The 25,049-nt window shown below is 46.0% G+C and overlaps 1 protein-coding gene across 3 annotated transcripts in view; it reads right to left on the bottom strand.

Moving 5' to 3' along the window:
- TIAM1 (TIAM Rac1 associated GEF 1) overlaps positions 1 to 25,049 on the bottom strand; it is a 464,731-nt gene that overhangs the window by 290,728 nt on the left and 148,954 nt on the right. For all 3 annotated transcript variants that reach the window (XM_024993771.2, XM_024993775.2, XM_059887391.1), the window contains exon 2: positions 18,669 to 18,840. The gene's annotated coding sequence lies outside the window, so the exon portion shown is untranslated. The remainder of the gene's footprint in view (positions 1 to 18,668; positions 18,841 to 25,049) is intronic.

Genomic DNA, 25,049 nt, shown 5'->3' with positions numbered 1-25,049 from the left:
GATCTTCCCGACCCAGGGATCAAACCCACACCTCTTGCGTCTCTTGCATTGGCAGGCGGATTCTTTACCTCTGGCGTCACCCGGGAAGCCCCCATATTAGACAGTCCCTGCCCGCAAAGAATTCCTAGTCTAGTTGAGAAGACAGGCACCTCCAACGAACAGCTCAGATCCAGGCAGATAGTGTCAGAGGCTAATTGGATTCTCAACAAAGTGTGATCACGGAGGCAGAAGCACTTAATCACAGCCAGCCGGACAGTTGACATTTAGCCCCAGCCTCATCTGGGGCTGTCATCTGAAAAGTAAATCCACTCTAACAGTTATCATGAAATTGCATCCATGATCTTTGAGTCCCACCAGTCCATACATTTTATCTGATTAACCAATCTCTCCCCCACCTTACCAGAGATGACAACATCTGTTTATCATTCACTCCGGGAGCTCTTCATATGACACAATGACCTTGAACTATCCTTTATCTCTAGAAAATATCCTGCCTCTGTAAAGATAACAAAAAACGAAGCTAATATCCCCCCAAAGAGCTCAAGACCATAAATGAAAATAACCAAATGACTTGGTTCTTATTCCAACACTCAGCTGCTGGAATTCACATTCCATTCAACTGTTTGCTGAGTTAACAACACTTTAGGCGAACAGCTTTCAACTAAAACTCATGTGTCTGTAAAATATTTATTACAGTCTTAGTCGGAGGTTCTCCAGCCTAGCAAGAAACACTGGTCTAATTATATATACTAAGTCCCAACAACAACAAGAAAAACCAGTACACGTAAAAACCAATGAAATCCCAGTATGGTCTGTAGTTTTGCTGATTGTATAGTGCCAAAATCAACCTCCTGGTTTGGATAATCCACTGTAGTTAAGTGAGACATCACCAGTGGGTGAGAGGTACACAGGACCACTCTATTATTTTTCAGTTTCCTGTGGGTCTGTCACTATATGGGTTAAAAAGAAAAGCCATTTATCACATTAACAGCGAGTTTTGCAGGGCTTTGCCCATATTAACAGTTTCCTTTTCCTCCTGGCTTCCAACACTCTGACATTAAGACTCAAAACTTGCAGATGCAATTCAGAGAACATGTGGCCCCAGTCCTGGGAGTGGCAGCCAGAAAGGGGAGGTCCCACTGGAGTTGGCGCTCTCTTCAAGAAATCCAAGAAAGTTAACTTCCTCAGCCTAATCCCACCATGCACTAGCTCCCAACTGACCTCCTGGCTTTGCTCTACCACTAACATCCGCTCCCCAGACTACTCTCCCCAACACACACACATGCGCACGCAAGCGCACACACACACACACACACACACACGCACACACACATACACAGTAGAGGGACAATTTAAAAATTCTTAAGAAAAGCAAAACCAGCAGCATCTCTCACCCACAAGATTGACCTCCATCCTCCCAAGACTGAACCTGAATGAGCCTCAACTAGTTTGGCTCTAAGAGTCTGAAGAACTGACTCTGATGAAATTCAAAACACAAGAAGCACTCAAAGAGCCTGTCATCCTAAACTCTTCTCCAAGGTACACACAAGCACCCCCTGCAGATCACCGCCTTAGGAGCTATTTATATAGCTCATCCTCTGCCTCCAGCCCACCTCAAAGTGTCAGGTAACACAAACTGAGCTCCCTGGCTTACGACTTACAATCTTGCATGAAAAGTTTATGGCCTCTGATATTGGCATTCTTGAGCAGTTTCCAAGACAAAATACAGGCATCTCTAGAGTGGAGCAGATAGTAAAGAACTCGCCTGCCAATGCAGGAGGCATTAGAGATGCGGATTTTATCCAGGGGTTGGGGAGATTCCCTGGAGGAGGGCATGGCAACTCACTCCAGTATTCTTGCCTGGAGAATCCCATGGACAGAGGGGCCTCATGGGCTACAGTCCACCGGGTCGCAATGAGTCGGACACGACTGAAGTGACTTGGCACGCACGCAATATAATCAATTAGATTTGTGAGAACTTTAGTTCTGGGTCTGCAATGCAACGATTAAGAACAAAGAAATGGATGTTGAAGATTACCTGTAGCATCTCCCTGGATTTGTGTCCTACCATTTACCACCCAAATAACCTCCAGCAAGTTACTTAAATTTTCTGTGGCAGGTTCCATCTGGAAAATGAAAATATTAATAGGATTAGAATCCTGCCACACAAGATTCTCTTGAGGATTCAAATCAGTTAATACATATCAAGGGTTCAGAACAGTGCCTGCCATATAGCAAGCACCCTTCCAGGGTGGTCTAATATTATTATTGTTGTCATTGTTGCTGCTGCAATAAATTTATACTGAGCGCCTAGGTCTCAAAGGTTACGAATCTAAGATAAAAAGAAGGTGCTACTATTATCCTGCAAGGATCATATATTACCAAATATGGGGACATAGAAGAATGAGACCTTGCAGGTGCTCCCAGTTCAAAGAAACACCTTTCTTGGCTTTTAGGCTGAATGCTACATACAGAACCGTGAGTCACAGATGGTGAAGGCCCAAGATTGAGAAATCAAAAGCTCTGGACAAACCCCAAAAGGGCAGACTTGTGAAAATCATGGGGGTATGTACCACCATGCCCTTCCCTTGTTCACCTTTCACCTTAAAATCAACAAATTTCCCCAAATGGTGCCCAGTCTCTCATAAAACTTGGGCTGTCAGACAAGTTCTTCAAGTTCTGCAGATAATTTTATTAAAACACACCCCTAAAATACTGAAAGACCTAGTCATGCTTTTTCCAACTTGGCCCTCTTCCACAGAGGACACATCTGTGGTCCCCCACCATCAGCGTCCCTGTGACAGAGAGACATTCCTCATAAAGGAAGGTCTCACATGGGGCAGAGTTCTGATCCATAGAGACAGGGTTTGCAAGACACAATTCTGAGAAGCAGGGATCCCCAGGGTTTCTGACACACTGCAAAGCACATAAAGGAAGGCTGATGTATGATTTTCAAGCCGGTTTTATGAAAAGAACAATTACAAATCCCTAAGTGTGCGAAGACAAAACTGTAAATACTTGCTAAAATCCCTGGAGCTGTCTCATATTATTTATTATGATTCTTCCTGGCACCTCAAAAGTGGGCTCACAGAGCCCCTGATTAATTTACACACCATCAGTGGGGTTCACAGATGGTGAGACCCTCACATGAAAAGACTGAGAGCCTTGGCCGAAATCCTAACAACGTGTAAATAAATACAGCTTGGAAGGACCCAGAATGTTATTCAGTCACAAGATGTATTGCTACCACTAGGGCTGAGGCAGGACCAAGCGAATACCCAGGGTAAAATCAAAAGTCAGTGGATTGAGTCATGAAGAAGCAGGCTCCAATTCTAAGGTCAAGGTTTTCAATGCCTTCCTTTTCAAGGGAGTCACCTGCACTCAAATTAATTCTCATAAGGGCTTATAAGGACTCAGTGGGTGACAGATCCATCTAATGTGAACAAAGAAGGAATTAAGAGATCTTCTCAAAGTTGCACATTTGCTTTTTGAAAGGCTTCTGGCAGTTTTGATATGTCTCTTAAAGAAAGTAGATCCTAATTTAGGCCACACACATCAGTTCTTTTAAAGACCTAGAGTTTCGATTGAAAGTGAGGATCATTTTAACAGTGCTAACTGAACAAATAAGAACAGAGAATGAGAATGATTATTACCCTACAATATGCCAAATTTTAACAAAATAATTATAATTTTTAGTACCTGCAATAAAATTTTTTTGTTAACTTTTATATGATCTTTTATATCTTCATGGTGATACTCAACTGCAGAATTTACTTCTAGTGAAAACTGATTTTAACATTTGGTACTCAGCCAAAATGTATATTAGATTCATTTCCAAGATTATACAGAAAACTTGCAGCATGGTGAAGCTACATGAAGTACAAAGGAAATGTATCTGTGGATCATGTGAAGGATGCAATTTTACTAAATTCCCAATAAATAATCCTCAGCTCAGGAGGCAAAAAAAAAAGCCCTAGAGTTTACTCCAGAACAATCCAGGGTATTTTTGAAGCATACAGCTATACTGTTTTTTATGTATCTGATGGTTTAGAGCTTTTTTATTTATATTTTAGATGTTTTTACACTTGTGTACAAATCTTATACCAAGTATAATATATTCAAAATTTTTAAAAAAGAAATGGGAGTCTGTCGATTGAAAATGTAGTCCTACTGACATCCAATGGTCTTCCTGATATTGAGACGACAAAACCAGACAGTGAAAGAAGGAAGCCACTCAGACCCTAGAATTACCTTCTTTTATAAATAAAAGTTCACATGAGGCACTCTCTTTACTGAGTCAGCTAAAAGGATTCAAAATTAGAAAGAGCCAAAACTCAGTTTTGAAACACTCTTCCTGTTTATAGTGAATATATTCCCCAAATGCAGAGAGGAATTAGATTTTAATGAAAGTCTCTACTAGCATGTTCTTGCTCAATAGCATTTTGGCAAAACTAGCTTAACTCTTTCTAAAATTCAGTTCTGACACAATGATCAACCAGATGGGGACAAGCTACTGTTCTTAAGATACAATCAGCTTTATTTTCCATCTTATAATCATATCTTAGTTTAGGTCTATTTTGTAGACACTAACAGAATTCAATGGGAACAACTGAAACAGAGACAGACTTTATTTCGGGGGGGTTTCAAAATCACTGCAGATGGTGACTACAGCCATGAAATTAAAAGGCACTTGCTCCTTGGAAGAAAAGCTATGACAAACCTAGACAGCATATTAAAAAGCAGAGTCATCACTTTGCAGACAAAGATCCATCTAGTCAAACCTATGGTTTTTCCAGTAGTCATGTATGGATGTGAGAGTTGGACTATAAAGAAAGCTGAGTGCCGAGGAACTGATGCTTTTGAACTGTGGTGTTGGAGAAGACTCAAGAGTCCCTTAGACTCCAAGGAGATCCAACCAGTCCATCCTAAAGGAGATCGGTCCTGAATATTTATTGGAAGGACTGATGCTAAAGCTGAAGCTCCAATACTCTGGCCACCTGATGGGAAGAACTGACTCATTGAAAAAGACCCTGACGCTGGGAAAGATTGAAGGCAGGAGGAAAAGGGGATGACAAAGGATAACATGGTTGGATGGCATCACCAACTCGACAGACATGAGTTTGAGCAAGCTCCGGGAGATGCTGATGGACAGGGAAGCCTAGCATGCTGCAGTCCATGGGGTTACAAAGAGTCGGACACGACTGAGTGACTGGACTGAACTGAACTAAACAGATTTCACCATGTCTTCTACACTTAAGCCAGCAGGGCTCCAAGTGTGGTTTCCAGAACCACAGCAGCAGTATCACCTGAGAATATGTTCTTTTTTTTTTTTTTTTTAAAGGAAAGGGATCTATTCTTTAAGTTATAATTTTATTTATTTATATTTGGCTGTGCTTGGTCTTCCAGAGAAGGCAATGGCACCCCACTGCAGTACTCTTGCCTGGAAAATCCCATGGATGGAGGAGCCTGGTAGGCTGCAGTCCATGGGGTCGCTAAGAGTCAGACACGACTGAGCGACTTTACTTCCACTTTTCATTTTCATGCATTGGAGAAGGAAATAGCAACCCACTCCAGTGTTCTTGCCTGGAGAATCCCAGGGACAGGGGAGCCTGGTGGGCTCCTGTCTCTGGGGTCGCACAGAGTCGGACACAACTGAAGCGACTTAGCAGTAGCAGCAGCAGTACTTGGTCTTCATTGCTGCACTGGCTTTTCTCTAGCTGCGACAAGCTGGGGCTATTCTCTAGGTGCATGGGCGTCTCACTGCAGTGGATTCTCTTGTTTCAGAGCAGGGGCTCTAGGGCACATGAGCTTCAGCAGTTGCAGCTCCTGGGCTCTATAGCACAGGCTCAGTAGCTGTGGCGCAAGGGCATAACTGCCCCGCGGCATGTGGGATCTTCCCAGATCAGGGATTGAACTCCTGTCTCCTTCAATGGCAGGCGGAGTCTTTCCCACCAAGCCACCAGGGCAGTCCTGGGAACTTGTTAAAAATGAAAATGCTTGAGCCTCCATGGGAAACCTGTTGCTGTTGTTCAGTGGCTCAGTCATGTCCGACTCTTTGCAACTCCATGGACTGCAGTACTCGAGGCTCTCCTGCCCATCACCAACGCCTGGAGCTTGCTCAAACTCATATCCATCGAGTTGATGATGCCATCCAACCATCTCATCCTCTGTCGTCCCCTTCTCCTCCTGCCCCAAATCATTCCCCGCATCAAGGTCTTTTCTAATGAGTTGGAAAAGAGTTTGCCACATCAGGTGCAAAGTATTGGAGCTTCAGCTTCAGCATCAGTCCTTCTAATGAATATTCAGGACTGATTTCCTTTAGGATTGACGGCTTTGATCAATTCTTCAGCGCTCAGCTTTCTTTATGGTCCCACTCTCACATCCGTACATGACCACTGGAAAAACCATAGCTTTGACTAGATGGACCTTTGTCAGCAAAGTAATGTCTACACTTTTTAATATGCTGTCTAGGTTGGTCACAGCTTTTCTTCCAAGAAGCAAGTGTCTTTTAATTTCATGGCTGCAGTTACCATCTACAGTGATTTTGGAGCCCAAGAAAATCAAGTCTGTCACTATTTCCATTGTTTCCCCATCTATTTGCCATGAAGTGATGGGACTAGATGCTATGATCTTAGTTTTCTGAATGTTGAGTTTTAAGCCGGCTTTTTCACTTTCCTCTTTCACCTTCATCAAGAGGCTCTTGAGTTCTTTTTTGCTTTCTGCCATAAGGATTGTCCACTGGAGGAGGGAATGGCAAACCACTTCAGCATTCTTGACTTGAGAACCCCATGAACAATATGAAAAGACAAAAAGATACGACACTGAAAGATGGACTCCCCAGGTCAGTAGATGCCCAATATGCTACTGAGAAGAGAGGAGAAATGGCTCCAGAAGGAATGAAGAGGCTGAGCCGAAGTGAAAACAATGCCCAGTTGTGGATGTGTCTGGTGGTGAAAGTAAAGTCGGATGCTGTAAAGAACAATATTGCACAAGAACCTGGAATGTTATGCCCATGAATCAAGGTAAATTGGAAGCAGTCAAACAGGAGATGGCAAGAGTGAACATCAACATTTTAGGGATCAGTGAACTAAAATGGGCCGGAACAGGCAAATTTAATTCAGATGACCATTATATCTACCACTGTGGGCAAGAATCCCTTAGAAGAAATGGAGTAGCCCTAATAGTCAACAAGCGTCCAAAATGCAGTCAGATCAGATCAGTCGCTCAGTCGTGTCCGACTCTTTGAGATCCCATGAATCGCAGCACACCAGGCCTCCCTGTCCATCACCAACTCCCGGAGTTCACAGAGACTCATGTCCATAGAGTCAGTGATGCCATCCAGCCATCTCATCCTCTGTCGTCCCCTTCTCCTCCTGCCCCCAATCCCTCCCAGCATCAGAGTCTTTTCCAATGAGTCAACTCTTCGCATGAGATGGCCAAAGTACTGGAGTTTCAGCTTCAGCATCATTCCCACCAAAGAAATCCCAGGGCTGATCTCCTTCAGAATGGACTGGTTGGATCTCCTTGCAGTCCAAGGGACTCTCAAGAGTCTTCTCCAACACCACAGTTCAAAAGCATCAATTCTTCGGCTCTCAGCCTTCTTCACAGTCCAACTCTCACATCCATACATGACCACAGGAAAAACCATAGCCTTGACTACTTTGTTGGCAAAGTAATGTCTCTGCTTTTGAATATGCTATCTAGGTTGGTCATAACTTTCCTTCCAAGGAGTAAGCGTCTTTTAATTTCATGGCTGCAGTCACCATCTGCAGTGATTTTGGAGCCCCCAAAAATAAAGTCTGACACTGTTTCCACTGTTTCCCCATCTATTTCCCATGAAGTGGTGGGACCGGATGCCATGATCTTTGTTTTCTGAATGTTGAGCTTTAAGCCAACTTTTTCACTCTCCACTTTCACTTTCATCAAGAGGCTTTTGAGTTCCTCTTCACTTTCTGCCATAAGCGTGGTGCCATCTGCATATCTGAGGTTATTGATATTTCTCCCGGCAATCCTGATTCCAGTTTGTGCTTCTTCCAGTCCAGCGTTTCTCATTATGTACTCTGCATATAAGTTAAATAAACAGGGTGACAATATACAGCCTTGACGAACTCCTTTTCCTATTTGGAACCAGTCTGTTGTTCCATGTCCAGTTCTAACTGTTGCTTCCTGACCTGCATACAAATTTCTCAAGAGGCAAATCAGGTGGTCTGGTATTCCCATCTCTTTCAGAATTTTCCACAGTTTATTGTGATCCACACAGTCAAAGGCTTTGGCATAGTCAATAAAGCAGAAATAGATGTTTTTCTGGAACTCTCTTGCTTTTTCTATGATCCAGCGGATGTTGGCAATTTGATCTCTGGTTCCTCTGCCTTTTCTAAAACCAGCTTGAACATCAGGAAGCTCACAGTTCACATATTGCTGAAGCCTGGCTTGGAGAATTTTGAGCATTACTTTACTAGCGTGTGAGATGAGTACAATTGTACAATAGTTTGAGCATTCTTTGGAATTGCCTTTCTTTGGGATTGGAATGAAAACTGACCTTTTCCAATCCTGTGGCCACTGCTGAGTTTTCCAAATTTGCTGGCATATTGAGTGCAGCGCTTTCACAGCATCATCTTTCAGGATTTGGAATAGTTCAACTGGAATTCCATCACCTCCACTAGCTTTGTTCGTAGTGATGCTTTCTAAGGCCCACTTGACTGCACATTCCAGGATGTCTGGCTCTAGGTCAGTGATCACACCATTGTGATTATCTGGGTCGTGAAGATCTTTTTTGTACAGTTCTTCTGTATATTCTTGCCATCTCTTCTTAATATCTTCTGCTTCTGTTAGGTCCATACCATTTCTGTCCTTTATCCAGCTCATCTTTGCATGAAATGTTCCTTTGGTATCTCCGATTTTCTTGAAGAGATCCCTAGTCTTTCCCATTCTGTTGTTTTCCTCTATTTCTTTGCATTGATCGCTGAAGAAGGCTTTCTTATCTCTTCTTGCTATTCTTTGGAACTCTGCATTCAGATGCTTATATCTTTCCTTTTCTCCTTTGCTTTTCGCTTCTCTTCTTTTCACAGCTATTTGTAAGGCCTCCCCAGACAGCCATTTTGCTTTTTTGCATTTCTTTTCTATGGGAATGGTCTTGATTCCTGTCTCCTGTACAGTGTCACGGACATCATTCCATAGTTCATCAGGCACTCTATCTATCAGATCTAAGCCCTTAAATCTATTTCTCACTTCCACTGTATAATCATAAGGGATTTGATTTAGGTCATACCTGAATGGTCTAGTGGTTTTCCCTACTTTCTTCAATTTAAGTCTGAATTTGGCAATAAGGAGTTCATGGTCTGAGCCACAGTCAGCTCCTGGTCTTGTTTTTGCTGAGTGTATAGAGCTTCTCCATCTTTGGCTGCAAAGAATATAATCAATCTGATTTCGGTGTTGACCATCTGGTGATGTCCATGTGTAGAGTCTTCTCTTGTGTTGTTGGAAGAGGGTGTTTGTTATGACCAGTGCATTCTCTTGGCAAAACTCTATTGGTCTTTGCCCTGCTTCATTCCCTATTCCAAGGCCAAACTTGCCTGTTATTCCTTGACTTCCTACTTTTGCATTCTAATCCCCTATAATGAGAAGGACATAATTTTTTGGTGTTAGTTCTAGAAGGTCTTGTAGGTCTTCATAGAACCGTTCAACTTCAGCTTCTTCAGTATTAATGGTTGGGGCATAGACTTGGATTACTGTGATATTACTTGGATGCAATCTCAAAAATGACAGAATGATCTCTGTTCATTTCCAAAGCAAACTATTCACTATCACAGTAATCCAAGTCTATACCCCAACCAGTAATGCCGGAGAAGCTGAAGTTGAACGGTTCTATGAAGACCTACAAGACCTTCTAGAACTAACACCAAAAAATTATGTCCTTCTCATTATAGGGGATTAGAATGCAAAAGTAGGAAGTCAAGGAATAACAGGCAAGTTTGGCCTTGGAGTACAAAATGAAGCAGGGCAAAGGCTAACAGAGTTTTGTTAAGAGAACGCACTGATCACAGTAAACGCTGGAAACCTACTGAATCAGAAACGCTAGGGGCAGGGCGGTCTTGGGTTTAACAAGGTGATTCTGACTCACACGCAAGTTCGGGTACCACTGTTTCAGGCCATGGAAACCCCCTTGTATGTGTCATTCAAACAGCCCCTAGGCTTCAGCAGGGTGGTGGTCCCAAGGATGTCTCAGACATGTCACCACCCTACTCACCCACGTCCATCACCCTCCTTGCAAATGGCAGAAACTCAGACTGTCCCCTTGCTTAGATGTCTCTGAAAGTCTCAAAATTGGTCGCCTCTCATAGGCCACCTCTGCTCCAGCTGCTACTCCACATCTCTGTGAGACGACGGAAGTCGCATGGGCCACCATCACACCCCACCCTGAGCTCAAAAGTCGTTTTTTTGAGTGTGCTAAGTTGCTCAGTCGTGTCTGACCCTTTGCAGCTCCCTGGACCATAGCCGGACATGCTCCTCTGTCCATGGAATCTCCAAGCAAGAATACTGGAGTGGGTTGCCATGCCCTCCCTCCAGGGGATCTTCCTGACCCAGGGATCGAACCCGCATCTCTTATGTCTCCCTCACTGGCAGGCACATTCTTTACCATTAGTGCCACCTGGAACTGCTCACTCCAACCTGTAGTCACACCTCTGCCCGCTCCATCTCTGAGAGCCTCGCTGCTGTCTATGGGCCAGAGGAGACACCCACCCTCACCAGGCCCCCTTCTCCAGCGGGGGCGCCCCTGCTAGCTAGCTACCACTGAAAATAATAGACCAGGTCCCAGAAGCCAAGAGGGCCAGCTGGGGGAAGGTGAAGAGGTAGGAAGATTTTTCTTTTTTTTAAAGCAGGATTAACAAAGGCTAGTGATTCCTATGAGACAAAAAAGGAGATCCAAGTTTTCTCCAGCCCTACACAAGCACGAGAAATGAGGAACATCCTGTCCTGGGAATTGACTGAAGCAGAGTCTTTAGAGTCACAGAAAGGAACACTGAGGGTGTAGGCGTGCATACGTGTACACAGGGGAGACAGAGAGAAAACATGAAACAGAGAGAGAGAGGAGACGGGCTGGGGCTCTTCCCTGGTGGTCCAATGGCTAAGACTCAGAGCTCCCAATGCTGGGGGCTCGGGTTTGATCCCTGGGGAACTAGATATCGTATGTTTGCGAGGAAGATGGAATATCACGCTGCGACTAAGATCTGGAGCAGCCAAACAAATAAATGATTTGTAAATGCAAAAATAAATAAATAATAAATAAATGTTACCTCTTTGGAGAGAAGAAAGAAACAGATGTAGTCCAAATGAGTTCCCCCTGTAGTGGCAGGCAGAAAAGTTACCAGATGGTCTCCTGTGTCTGATGGTAACTTCCACAAAAAGCAGGAAAGCAGCAGGAGCAGAGAGGAGTAAGAATCATCTCACCCCTGAGAGATGGTACCAAGATCCCCTGGAAAACTTTAAGCCCCAAACAAAAACAAAACCCAGGTAAGTATACAGGTCTCAAAACGAGTGTGCTCTGGACACAGAGCTGGGCAGTCCTACAGTCTGGGGGCTGTTTCAAACCATTTCCTGCCCCGGCAACACAGTGATGGCTCCCAACTGCAAAAGCTCCTCCCACCCCATAATTTCAAATATGTTCAAGAGGAAAACAGCATCCCACCAAAAACGTAAACTCTAAGTAATCTAAGAGCTAAGGGGAGAGGAAACTTGTGAAGGACAGGCAGGCCTGGCATGCTGCAGTCCATGAGGTCACAAAGAGTCGGCACGACTGAGTGACTGAAAGCAATAAGAAGAGAGGGGCAAGGAGGAGCTATGAGTTGAACTGAAAATAGTACATGTCAAATGCAAGGTGATGTGTTTATCTGTCTAGATAAAGGTGGATAAAGAACAAAGATCAGCAACTTTCTATAAGAAAACAGGATGGAAATCTCTCAAGCTTTGGGGCCCATTTCTTCCATCAATTCTGCCATAAAAAGCGCACATGCAGCCACTGAAATAAAGGAATGGGCATGGCCATGTTCCAATAAATTGAATTTATGAAAACATGTAGTAGTTCAGATTTGGTCTGCCAAGTATCAAGTGTACGTATGTACATATGGAATGCAGAATTGGGCAGCATTAAAAAGTGTGTTTCATCTGCCCCTTTTAAAAAACAAGATGATGATCAAGACCATAATATTCCTTCCTCAGATAGTCCTGTGTTTGGCTGGTACAACTTGCCCTCATACACTAAGCCGTGCCCTTCATTTGCACACTCATCATTCTCCCTTGCATCAAGCCTTCATTCCTGTGCCCCTGAGAAAAGTGTGCACATGTTCAGTTATGTCCAACTCTTTTGTGACCCCCATGAACTGTATGTAGCCCACCAGTTCCCCCTGTCCATGGGATTCTCCAGGCAAGAATACTGGAGTGGGTAGCCATTTCCTCCTCCAAGGGATCTTCCCCACCCAGGGATCGAACCTATGTCTGCTGCATTGCAGGCGGCCCTTGAGAAAGGGATATTATAAAACAGATTATCGTCCTGCTTCTTCAAAATAAGCTGATGAAATGTACTGTCTGGAACTGGCAAGTCCCCTCATCACACATGCTTACACTTGACGCCAGGTCCAGAGCTCGTTTTCAGGGAAGGCACGGGCAAAAAAAGCGACGATCCTGGCACCATCTCCCTCCACAAGGTTCCCGCCTCTAAATGCAGTGGAGACTGAATCCCAAAGTCATGAGCTTGACTCGGCCGGCCCCCCTGCCCCCGCAACACCAGCTGCGGTTACGTCACCTGCCTAAGGTCAACATCTGGAAATCCACAGAAGGACCCTGGTGGGATGGATGGAAGCAGGGCTCAGGAAGCCGTCTTCCAAGTTCATGGGGACTGCAAACAAAACACTGGACAGATGGCAAGCCCTAAAACAATAGCTCTGATCTGGCTCCTCACCTCCACCCTTCAACCCACATCAGCTACCTCCTCTCCAGAGCAAAGGTCCCAGGAGCCCAGGCACAAGAGAGAAAATTCCAGAGCCACAAAGGAAAAACTCTGACATGCCTCAAAAATGGTCAGGATTCATTTGCTTGGTAACATTAGGAGGTGTGATCTGAGAATCCCAAGGTCCAGGCTCCCTTCTTCATATGGATTTCCTTAGCAGCCAGGGGAGCCGCTGAGTGTCCATACGAAAAGCATAAATCGACCGCCGATGTACACATGTGTGGCTCAGATGGTTTTCATCACACTTAAAAGAGAAGCTGCCCTTTTTCTCAAATCCAACAGTGAAGAAGCCCGAGGACATGAAAAGGTCTCAGAATGAATCACCCACACACGGGAAACGCTTCCTAACAGGACCAGTTATGGGTGGACAGAGGTGGGGAGAAACAGCTCTTCCTATGTGTCCAGAAGAAGCATCTTCGGGACACACAGCCTAAAAGACAAGCCCAGGTCAGCCGGGGACCCTCCCCCACCTCCTCCTGTCTCTCGTCCAACTTGATGACTTCCAGAAGTAGGATATAAAACGTCTCTGCGGCAGGAAGCAACACCACGCAGAACAATACAAGCCTCCGAAGGACAGGTGTCCTCGCGGTTGGACCTGAACCACAGAAAAGAGAAATTCTCTCTTCTCTTGCCACCAGTGCAGATGGATGGGATCCGAGGATCATTTCCTCAGCAGGCAAAAGCCCAGGGAAGAGGAACTGGGAAAGGTCACGTCCAAACAAATCTATCAACCGGACTAAGAGGCCCCGGAGTGTGCAAGCGGACACGCACACCGCCCACGAAAGGAGGAGAGAGTGAACCCTGACATGCAGGGGCCATCTCCTCCAGGCAGCCTTCCTGCAAGGGGCCCCGAGAAAGCCCGACATGGTCAGCTGGTTCAACAGACAGCTCCATGAAGGCAGGAAGCCGCAAGAAGAGGTGTAGCCCCCATGAGACAGGCAGTGTCCTGGGTGACCCTGCCAGCCACGAGTGACTCCCTCCACCCGTGAAACTAAAACTCACGTGAAATTAACACATGATACGAAACACGTGGGAGAGCCTCAGTGCTACAAGGTCTTTCTGACCCTTCGGTCCCCAAAGAAAGAGAATCCTGCTTCATCGAAGACACCTCCTTATAACGCGCTTCTGAATAAGCAGAAGGCTGGGAACTGTTAGTAAAGTTTGCTAGAATTTATGCCATATTACAGTTACTGATTATCATATTAACACCAGTACTAATATTTGTGGTTGTTGCTGAAGCATGCGTTCCTCCCAGAGATGATCACTCACTCATGGCTAAGCAAACCCACTGAGTTGGTCAACAAATAACTTTCGAAGCACATTGGTCGGTGCTGGGGGCTCGGGAGGCAGGCGGGGGCTGCGGCGGGTGCGTAGGTAGGGCAGTGAGGAGTGAAGACGGGGAGTTAGTGTTTAATGGGGTTAGAGTCTCAGTTTCGGAAGGCGAAAAATTCGGGAGACGGATGATGGCGAGAGCGGCACAACGATGCAAATGTACTTAGTGCCGCCAAACTGTACAATTAAATCTGGTTAAAGTAGTATGTGTTTATTATGTGACTTTTACCACAATAAAAAAATATATTTTAAAATCACTTACTGCAATCGTATCCATTGAAGATATTTTCTCAAAGTCCACACACCTGTGTGTAAAAATTGGAATTTATCCTGGTCGGTACCCCTGCACCCTCCCCTCTGTAGAGATCTCTTGAGGAGCTGCCCCCTTCACACCCAGATTTTAAGCTATGACACCCCCACCCTCCTGTCAACCTGCTCACCCTCAGTCTGTGGCCCAACAAACCCCCCTCCCCCACACCAGCCCTGGGGTTTTCCTTTCCTGCCCTCACCTGCAAGCGAGATGAAGAGGAGCTGTGTGACTCTGGACCAGTGGCTTCTCCTCTCTGAGCCTCAGTTTGCTCCTCTGCACAGTGGGAGCAGTGGAGATGTGCGGGTCAAGGATGGCCGCGGAAGAGGGCAGGCCAGGACTTGGCCCCATTCACAAGGTTCCAGTTCTGATATTGAAAATCACATATCCACCCACATATGACAGGACTTCCCTGTAGCTCAGATGGTAAAGAATCTGCCTACAAAGCAGGAGATCCAGGTTCAATCCCTGGGTCAGGAAGATCCTCTGGAGAATGGCATGGCAATCCACAGCAGTATTCTTGCCTGGAGAATCCAATGGACAGAGGACCCTGGCAGGCTACAGTCCGTAGGGTCACAAAGAGTTGGACACAACTGAGTCACTAACACTATTACCCACGTGTTATACTGAACTCCAAGCCACTGCTTACTCCAGCAGTGAGTGAAAGTCGCTCAGTCATGTCTGACTCTTTGGGAGCCCATGGACTGTCCATGGAATTCTCTAGGCCAGAATATTGGAGTGGGTGGCCTTTCCCTTCTCCAGGAGATCTTCCCAACCGACCCAGGGATCGAACCCAGGTCTCCCGCATTGCAGGCGGATTCTTTACCATCTGAGCCACAAGGGACTCCGGCGGTACATTTTGTCAATAAACAGTCACTGACAGGTAAAAAAAAAGTTTCTAATCCAGGAATGAGGAATGTGGGTGATCAGTTATTAATGCTAGAAACCAATGTAGCTAGAATGCACCACCCTGCCCGCTCCCAGGTTGCTTTTCTTGGTACCAAGACCTTCCTTCTTCCATCACACGGGGCAATGATGGGACTGCCATAGCCTCTTCTGGGTTAGACATTCTCAGTGTTTCCTCCATGTTCTCCACCTTGCTTTCCTTTCAAGGGCTCTGTGACTCGTTTTACTGCCCATGGAAGGGAATGCGGTCTTTTGAGCTCCTGAGTGATTTACAGAGAATGTCAGCCTCTGTTTTTGGCCATGACCAACAGGATGCTGCCTTCACATCGCCTCTCCCATCCATCCTGTCCATGTCTGGCCCTTGGCCACCGCCCAGGCCAAGCTCACCTCCCACCGAGCTCCTAACAAGCCTCCGTGTCATTCAGACCTTCAATGGCCAACCAGCCTTCCCAACGATACTCAAGGGATTTCTCTACAAGACAGATGATGAGTGTCATTCTCCTCTCCTGAGTGACTTGCTGGAGGTTTTTATTTTCTGCTAGTACTATTCAAACTCCTTGAAAGTGAAAGTGAAAGTCACTCAGTCATGTCCAACTCTTTGCCACCCCACGGACTATACAGTCCATGGAATTCTCTAGGCCAGAATACTGCAGTAGGTAGTCATTCCCTTCTCTAGGGAATCTTCCCAACCCAGGGATCAAACCCAGGTCTCCCACATTGCAGGCAGATTCTTTACCAGCTGAGCCACCAGGGAAGCCCAAGAATACCGGAGTGAGTAGCCTATCCCTTCTCCAGCAGATCTTCCCAACCCAGGAATCAAACCGGGGTCTGCTGCATTGCAGGCAGATTCTTTACCAACTGAGTGATGAGGGAAGCCCTCGCCATCTTTAAAAGGCCTCCACAACACAATGCCCCTCTGAACTTTCCCTTTCCCCCTCCACATTGGCCCCCACAAACCCTGTCCACCAACCGCACAGGACAAGACCCCCCCCCCGCTCCACTGAGGCCTGTAGCTCACGTTCCATCACTGCCCTGGCGCTGTACCCCCCAACCCTTGCTCATCTTCTCCTCACCCCACAGGATCCACAACAAGGGCTGTGCCTCCCACAAAGGGATCTTTAGTCCCCAGACAAAGGGGGGCCCTGCTCAGGGCTTCTGCCCCACTTTGCTTACACTTTGATGCAGATTCATTATGTTACAATAACTGATCATCACGTTCATCTTTTCTGGCAGATTATAAACTCCTTGAAGCAGGGATCATCCCCAGCAGGCACAGCACCCACTCTGCTGCTTCACACACAGTAAACGAGCAATGGATACAGGCCAAGATCGGAAATGCAATCACAACACTGGGGAAGGGACTTCCCTGGCCGTCCAGTGGTTAAGACTCCATGCTCGCAATACATGGGACACAGATTTGATCCCTGGCTGGAGAACTAAGATTCCACATGCTACACAGCACAATCAAAAAAGTTTTTCAAAAAAAAAACTTTTTTTACACACTGGGAAGAACAGGGAGTCTAAATGCACCCTCCCCTTCACCTTGGAACCTGATCAGACCCACTGTAAACAGCTGCTTGGAGCAGTAAGGATTTTCTTAGCCATCCGCCAGCCCCTGGGATTCATAAAGCAATGTTCTCATTCGATTTGACACCTGGACTCCTGAACCAAGGAGTACTAACCTTCTATGGGTTTGCGAGGCTTAGAGATTTTCCATAAAGCCGAGATAAACTCAGGGATTTATTAAATACGTGTCTCACCACCAGCCATCACTAATTAGTTAAATTCCTACAAGCGGACTTAACAGCCTGAGTGGGTCTCGCAACTGAAACTGGAGGGCTCTCCGGACACTACTGGAACTTGGGGGACTACTTGGCCACAGCTGGTAGTGGCCTCCGAAGTGAAACATTAAACATTAAATATGACCCAAGCAAAGGCCCCGATCAGGGGCTGAATCGCCACAACAGATTGAAATTGTGGAATGGCCTGAAACCCAAGAATGAAACAGGAACGGTCTCTAAAAGAGACTCTGCCAAAACATGCAAGATAGCCTCCTGCCATCGAGGAGGCGGGAACAGGCGCATCCGTGCCAGAACCCACACAGGTCGGTCCACCTCCAGTCCCTGTGGACGGCCTGCAACACTCTCAGCCACACTCTACCTACAGAGTCAGGGATGCGGGGGACACACTCGCGATGGTTTTCAATGGGCTCACCTGGGATAACAGTCTCACTGAAAAGGAGATGCAATAGACCCACGTCCACAGGGCTGGAGGGCACCCCGTGTGGTTACTAGGGGACAAGGGCTCCAAGCAGAGAGAACAGCCAGGATGAGGGCTTTGAGGCAGGGGTTTGCCTGGCATGTCTAAGCCATAGCCAGAGTGAAGAAGCTATGGGAGAACCGCAGAGGGAGAAGGTAGCTCCTGCCAGGCCCTGAAACCACTGCTAACACTTTGGTTTTGATGCCTTGTGGGTGGAGGGGTCGGGCTGCTGAAAAGCACAGGAAGGTTTTGAGCAGAACATCTGACCTAACAGCTGCCCTCTGGGTACTATGTAGGGGCAGATGCTGGTGGCTCAGTGGTAGAGAATCCACCTGCAATGCAGGAGACATAGGAGACACAGGTTCGACTCCTGGGTAGGGAAGATCCCTTGGAGAAGGAAATGGCAACCCACTCCAGTGTTCTTGACTGGAGAATCCCATGGACAGAGGAAGCAGGCAGGCTACAGTCCCAAGAATTGCCCGAGAGTCGCTAAGAGTCAGACACGACTGAGCATGCATGCTAAGGTGGGAGGGCAGAGAGGCCAGTTCTAGAAAGGTCTCCACAGCATCCTTGCATGGACCACAGCTGTCATCTTGAGTGAGGGGTTTTGCACCGGCTACCAACATGGATTTAGGGACAGCCAGGGGTGTCCCCCTCACCCACCCCAGCGGCTTCAGACAGGAGCACCAGAACGGCCCTGGTGAGGGAGAGCGCGAGACTGTGGATGAAAGGAGAGGTCCCCGCAGCCCTTTCGGCATCACAGGGCAGCTCCAAGACGAAAGGCAGGCAATGAAGTCCGTGCAGCTTTAAACCCAGAGAGTTAGAGAGGTCACCCCAAATGAAAAGGAAACTGAGACCAACCTTTTTATGAGAGCTCCCCTGGAAACATGGAGAACATACACACCGCCAGAGAAGAAAGGCAGCCGCCAGTCCGATAGCACAGGACTCCACTCAGAACTCGGTCTCAAAGAGCAGCCATTCGGAGAGAGCTGTGCAGCAAGACCTCTTAGAACTGGCCCTTCTTTGCCTGCAGCTGAACAAAAGAAAGGGGGTCAAGGTTACACACTCAGGTGGCTTTGAAGTTCAGCTGTCTCCCAGGCCTCCCGCCTCTCCACAAACTCACAGCTGAAGCTACAAGAAAAGCGCTCTCTGCACCCCTTCCCGTTGTCTCCCCCAGACTCAGCTGGTACCCACGGCATTCCCGCCAGAACTTGCCCTAACCCTGCAACCAGCTCAGCACCAATCACGTCGGAGGCCTCCAGCAAGTCACTGAACACCTCTGGCCCTCTCCTTCTTCGCCTCTATGATAGTTCAGTCAGTTCAGTCGCTCAGTCGTGTCCGACTCTTTGCAATCCCATGGACCGCAGCACATCAGGCCTCCCTGTCCATCACCAACTCCCGGAGCTTACTCAGACTCACGTCCAGTGAGTTGATGATGTCATCCAACCATCTCATCCTCTGTCATCCCCTTCTCCTCCCACCTTCAATCTTTCCCAGCATCAGGGTCTTTTCCAATGAGTCAGTTCTTTGCATCAGGTGGCCAAAGTACTGGAGTTTCAGCTTCAGCATCAGTCCTTCCAATGAATACCCAGGACTGATCTCTTTTAGGATGGACTGGTTGGATCTCGTTGCAGTCCAAGGGACTCTCAAGAGTCTTCTCCAACAAACACCACAGTTCAAAAGCATCAATTCTTCAGCGCTCAGCTTTCTTTATAGTCCAACTCTCACATCCATACATGACCACTGGAAAAACCATAGCTTTGACTAGACAGTCCTTAAGTAAGATCACTCATACAAAGAGCGGACTCATTGGAAAAGACCCTGATGCTGGGAAAGATTGAGAGCAGAAGGAGAAGAGGGTGACAGAGGACAAGACGGCTGGATGGAAAACACAGATGAGATGGACATGAACTTGGGCAAACTCCTGGAGATGGTGTGAGGGAGAGAGAAGACTGGAGTGGGGTAGTACATGGAGTCGTGAAGAGTTAGACATACTAGGCGACTAAACAACAGCAAAGATCATTCATGAATGCAACCTGTACCTGGATGGCACACACAGGAAGAATCATTCTTGGGGTTACTTTTGCTAATTCTCTTAACCTGTCCATGCATACATGACAAATTTAATTATTGGCTGACTCTGTGTGACCCCATAGAGGGCAGCCCACCAGGCTCCCCTGTCCCTGGGATTCTCCAGGCAAGAACACTGGAGTGGGTTGCCATTTCCTTCTCCAGTGCATAAAAGTGAAAAGTGAAAGTTACGTTGCTCAGTCGTATCCAACTCTTAGCGACCCCATGGACTGCAGCCCACCAGGCTCCTCCGTCCATGGGATTTTCCAGGCAAGAGTACTGGAGGTAAAACAATGAGAAGATCTAAATAAGCTGGCACCAATAAGCAAGAGACGTATCAGCATTAAACAACAGAATGGGACTTTCCTGGTGGTCCAGTGGCTAACGCTCCATGCTCCCAATGCAGGGGGCCTGGGTTCGATTCCTGGTCAGAGAACTAGATCCCACTTGCTGCAACCAAGGCCCACAACTAATTAAACAAATAAACTTTTTTAAAAAACAAGGTGGTAACACATCTTATGTAGTAATTCGATCTGCTTAGTTGCTCAGTTGTATACAACTCTTTGCAACCCATGGACTGTAGGCTCCTCCTGCTAGGCTCCTCTGTCCATGGGATTTTCCAGGCAAGAATACTGGAGTAAGTTGCCATTCCCTTCTCACAGGTCTCCTGCATTGCAGGCAGATTGTTTACCATCTGAGCCACCAGGCTGTTGATGGGCCCATGTATATACAGAAAAGAAGACCCACCTTCCCCAAGATCTTGACCCCTAATAAACAGATAAACATCATCTGTACTTGCAAGGAAACTGTTAGAATGAGCACATTTAGACACTGATATGACAGCATTTAAAACACTCCTTCTGGACACAAATTCAGCAATAAAATGCATTAGACGCATTTAAAAGTTCACACCCTTGAACCCAGTAAATCTGTGTCTAGATTTTTTAACCTAGAGATATAATAAAAGATGCAAAGATTCACACATAAGGAAGTTTACAGATCCCGCAACTAAAAGTCAGAAACTGGAAAACTAAAAGTGGAACCAGAAGAAACAAGTTAAAGCAGGTCACATCCTTAGAAGAAAGAAAACATGCAAATTTTAAAAGGGTGACTTTAGGAAAAACATCTACAGGAAAGCTTGAGCTCCCTGAGAATGTGGTAAATGGATTAGACTGGATTAGAAGCACACACTTGACTTTGTCACGTAACAATACATCATGGTACAGAAAACAGGCTTTGAAAGGAAAAAAATTCCTTGGAGTCAAAAGCATGGTCCAGGCTAGTGACATCAGCCACTGCCCTTGGACAGACCCCAGGGTTAGTTCCTTCTACTTTGCTGACACCCTCTCTGGATGCCAGTGAACTCAAGCTCCAAAAATCTCTAGCAACTGAGTGTGAAAAACAGTTAGTTCAGGGAGACTTACTAAAGGGATATTTGCGAAAGAATTTTCCAGCATCCTATATGGAAGTCAACTTAAAGATTACGAAGATAAACAAACCCAACATGGGCTCTGAGTAAAGCACGCAAGACTGTTTACATGTTGCACCAAGATGTTGCACCAATTTAGAATTGAAGTGACCCCCTGACTTGTTTCGTTGTTGTTGTTACTGTTATTGGTGGAAGTGCATTTGACCAAATTTTGACCAAATACTTCTCAAATCTTTGTCTGACAATGCAGAATGGCCTTCACAACACAAACTTCTATGTAATTAGTTACATGGTGTCCCTGAAAATTCACAACCACCTAATTATGTCCACATAACTCCAAAAAGTGATCTTATTAGGGCAGAGTTTTGCAGATGTTATAAAGTTAAGATGAGGTCACGTTGAATTAGAATGACCCTAAATCTGATGACTGGTAACATTAAAAGAAGAGAAGACACACAGAGAATAAGGTCATGTAAAGACAGAAGCAGAAACTGGTTGATGCAGCTACAAGCCAAGGAATGCTAGCGACTGCCAGAGGAAACCAGAAGCTAGGAAAAGACAAGGAGGTGTTCTTCCCTAGAACCTTCTGAAGAAGCATGACTCAGCCAACACCTAGCTTTTGGACTTCTGGCCTCCAGAAATGCAAGAGAATGAAATTCTGTTGTAAACCATCAAATCAGTGGTGCTTTTTCCATTTGTTAAGGCAGCCCTAGTACTCTAATAATACAGTGTACAAGCAGAAGTTCCAAAGACAAAAGAAGATAAACACACAAAGAAGGATTGCCATGGAATGAAAATATTCATTATTTGTTGTTCAGTCTCTCAGTTGTATCCAACTGTTTGGGACCCCATGGATTGCAGAATGCCAGGCTTCCCTGTCTTCTCTATCTCCCAGATTTTGAGTTTGCTCAAATTCATGTCCTTTGAGTCAATGATGTCATCCAACCAGCTCATCCTCTAAACCCCCTTCTCCTTCCACCTGCAGTCTTTCCCAGAATCAGGGTCTTTTCCAAAGAGGTGGTTCTTCACATCAGGTCGTCAAAGTATTAAAGCTTCAGCATCAGTTCTTCCAATGAATATTCAGGATTGATTTCCTTTAGGATTGACTAGTTTGACTCCTTGCAGTCCAATGGACTCTCAAGAATCTTCTCCAACACCACAGTTCAAAAGCATCAGTTCTTCAGCACCCAGCTTTCTTTATGGTCCAACTTTCACATCCATACACGACTACTGGAAAAGCCATAGCTTTGACTTTAGCACCTTTGTCGGCAAAGTAATGTCTCTGCTTTTTAAAATGCCATCTAGGTTTGTTGTAGCTTTTCTTCCAAGGAGCAAGTGACTTTTAATTTCATGGCTGCGGTCACTATCTGCAGTGATTTTGGAGCCCAAGAAAAGAAAGCCTGTCACTGTCTTGAAGCACTAATCCCCAGTGTTTGAAGGCGGGCATTTGGGAAGGTGATTAGGTCATAAGGGTGGAGTCCCATGAATGGGATTAGTGCCCTTACAAGAAGAGTAATGGGAGAATCTCTCTGCCATCAGAGGATACAACAGAAGATGTCCCTCTCTAAGTCAGGAAGGTAACTCTCACCAGTGCCTTGACTTTGGACCTTCCAGGCTTCAGAACTGTGAGAAATAAATGTGTCTTGTTTAAACCACCCAGTCTATGATGCTTTTGTTATAGCTGCTCAAGCTGACTAAGACAGGATCAACAGAAGGAAAGTGTTCTTAGGACATACATTACTTGACAGCTCCATCCTCCTGGGCATAGGAGTTGGGGACAGTTATAAAGAAAAGTTGCAAGATAAAAATAATGTTATAACTTTATTAGCAGTTATCTTGTTTCTCAGAGCAGTGATCCCTAAGCATCTGTGTGCATAAGCATTACCCAGCAAGAGCATTAGAATGCAGATTCCTCAGTCCCCTACCCCAGACCCTGATGCAACCAATCTTGTGCTTCCCTGGTAGCTCAGATGGTAAAGAATCTGCATGCAGTGCAGGAGACCTGGGTTGGATCCCTGGCTCAGGCAGATCCCCTGGAGAAGGGAATGGCAACCCACTCCAGTATTCTTGCCTGGAGACTTCCATGGACAGAAGAGCCTGGTGGTCTAGAGTCCTTGAGGGCTGCAAAGAGTCAGACACAACTGAGCAACTTTCACTTTTCACTCACATTCTGACAAAGCTGGATTCCTGATCATACTTAGAAAGACTCTGCTAGGATTCAACAAGACATGTAACAGAAACATCCTCTCTGGAGCTTCCCATCTACCTACCTCTCCAGCCTGGTGTCTCAAGTCTCTCTCCAACAACCCAGGAGCACAGGAACCCTTTAAGTCTGAGCTCACACCATCCATGACTGCTGCCAGGAGTGTCCTGTACCTCCATCTGCATCCGCCTTTGGCTGGCTACTCCTGCACAGTACAGACCTGAATGTCTCTAGGAACTCTTCCTGACCAGGAACTGACCACGCACTCATTCCTTCACCATTCTCTAAAGCCTGTGAAGAACCATTGTTCTCAGTACCAAGAAAAATGAGCTCAACTGAACTGATATTCTTATTGGTAAAGATACAACACACACATAATGGCTAGGAGCTGGTCTCTGGAACCAGACTGCCTAGCCTAAAATCCTGGGATAAGCTGTAGGCCCCTTGGGGCTGCTGCCAGGATTCAGCCAGTGGGTAGTTGCAAGAGTGCAATAAAAGATCATTTCTATTCGATAAACAAGATAAGTTCAGATTCTGATACATACAGTGATAAGCAGGGTACCTTGAGAGAGTAACCTGGTACTGTATCATAGGGTGGACACCATGGGGTTGGGGAGGATTATTTGGGGTAAACCTTGAAGACACTGTGTCATGAGGCCTGGCCAGTCTCAGGGATCTGACATGTTCATTTCCAGGTGACAAAAATCTCAGATGTCAGAGAGCCGTTCTCCAGCATCTCTGCATGCAACATGCCCCTTGGCAAGGACTTAGCTATTCTCACCATAAAGATTCGAGTAAGACAGTTCTTCAAGCAGATATTAGAGCAGGTGACTGACAGATGAAGGCACATCAAGAGAAGAAGCACAAGGCAGACACTCGTGTGACCAATCATGATCAGCCTTGGATCCATTAGACGCCATCCTCTGAGAATCCACAGAAATTCTGAGAGATGCCACAGGTAAGAGCTCCACAAGCCCAGGTAGGAACAAGGATGACAACGTTCATTATTAATACCAAGACAACTGCATGAAATCAACATGCGGGGGAGGCCTGCTGACACCTGAACTCACAGTCTGCTGCCCTGGGCCACCTCCCTGATTACGGTGTAGAGCACTCCAGCGTGGAGATGCAATCGCTGAATGCACATAAGCTATAGCTATCAGCATGCAATAAATGTAGTGGTGGATGAATAAAGGGTTGCATCTCTTTGCACTGATTGCCTCAGTGGTCCTGGATAAGAATGCATTCAAATATAACACAGTTGGGACATCCCTGGCGGTCCAGAGGTTAAGAACTCACCTTTCAACGCAGGGGACTCAGGTTCAATCCCTGGTTTAGAATTAAGATCCCACATGGCGCAGAGCAACCAAGCCCTGGCAACGCAACTAGAGAGAAGCTGTGTGCTGCAGAGAAAGAGCCCACGTATCACAGCTAAAACCTGACACAGCTAAACAAATACATAAAGAAACACTTATTTTAAAAATATAACACAATATGTGCTTGAAACTAATACTGTAAATCAACTTTACTTCAATAAAAA

The sequence above is a fragment of the Bos taurus genome, chromosome 1, assembly GCF_002263795.3.
Source record: "Bos taurus isolate L1 Dominette 01449 registration number 42190680 breed Hereford chromosome 1, ARS-UCD2.0, whole genome shotgun sequence".
NCBI lineage: Eukaryota > Metazoa > Chordata > Mammalia > Artiodactyla > Bovidae > Bos > Bos taurus.
This window is presented reverse-complemented; position numbering and strand designations above follow the sequence as displayed.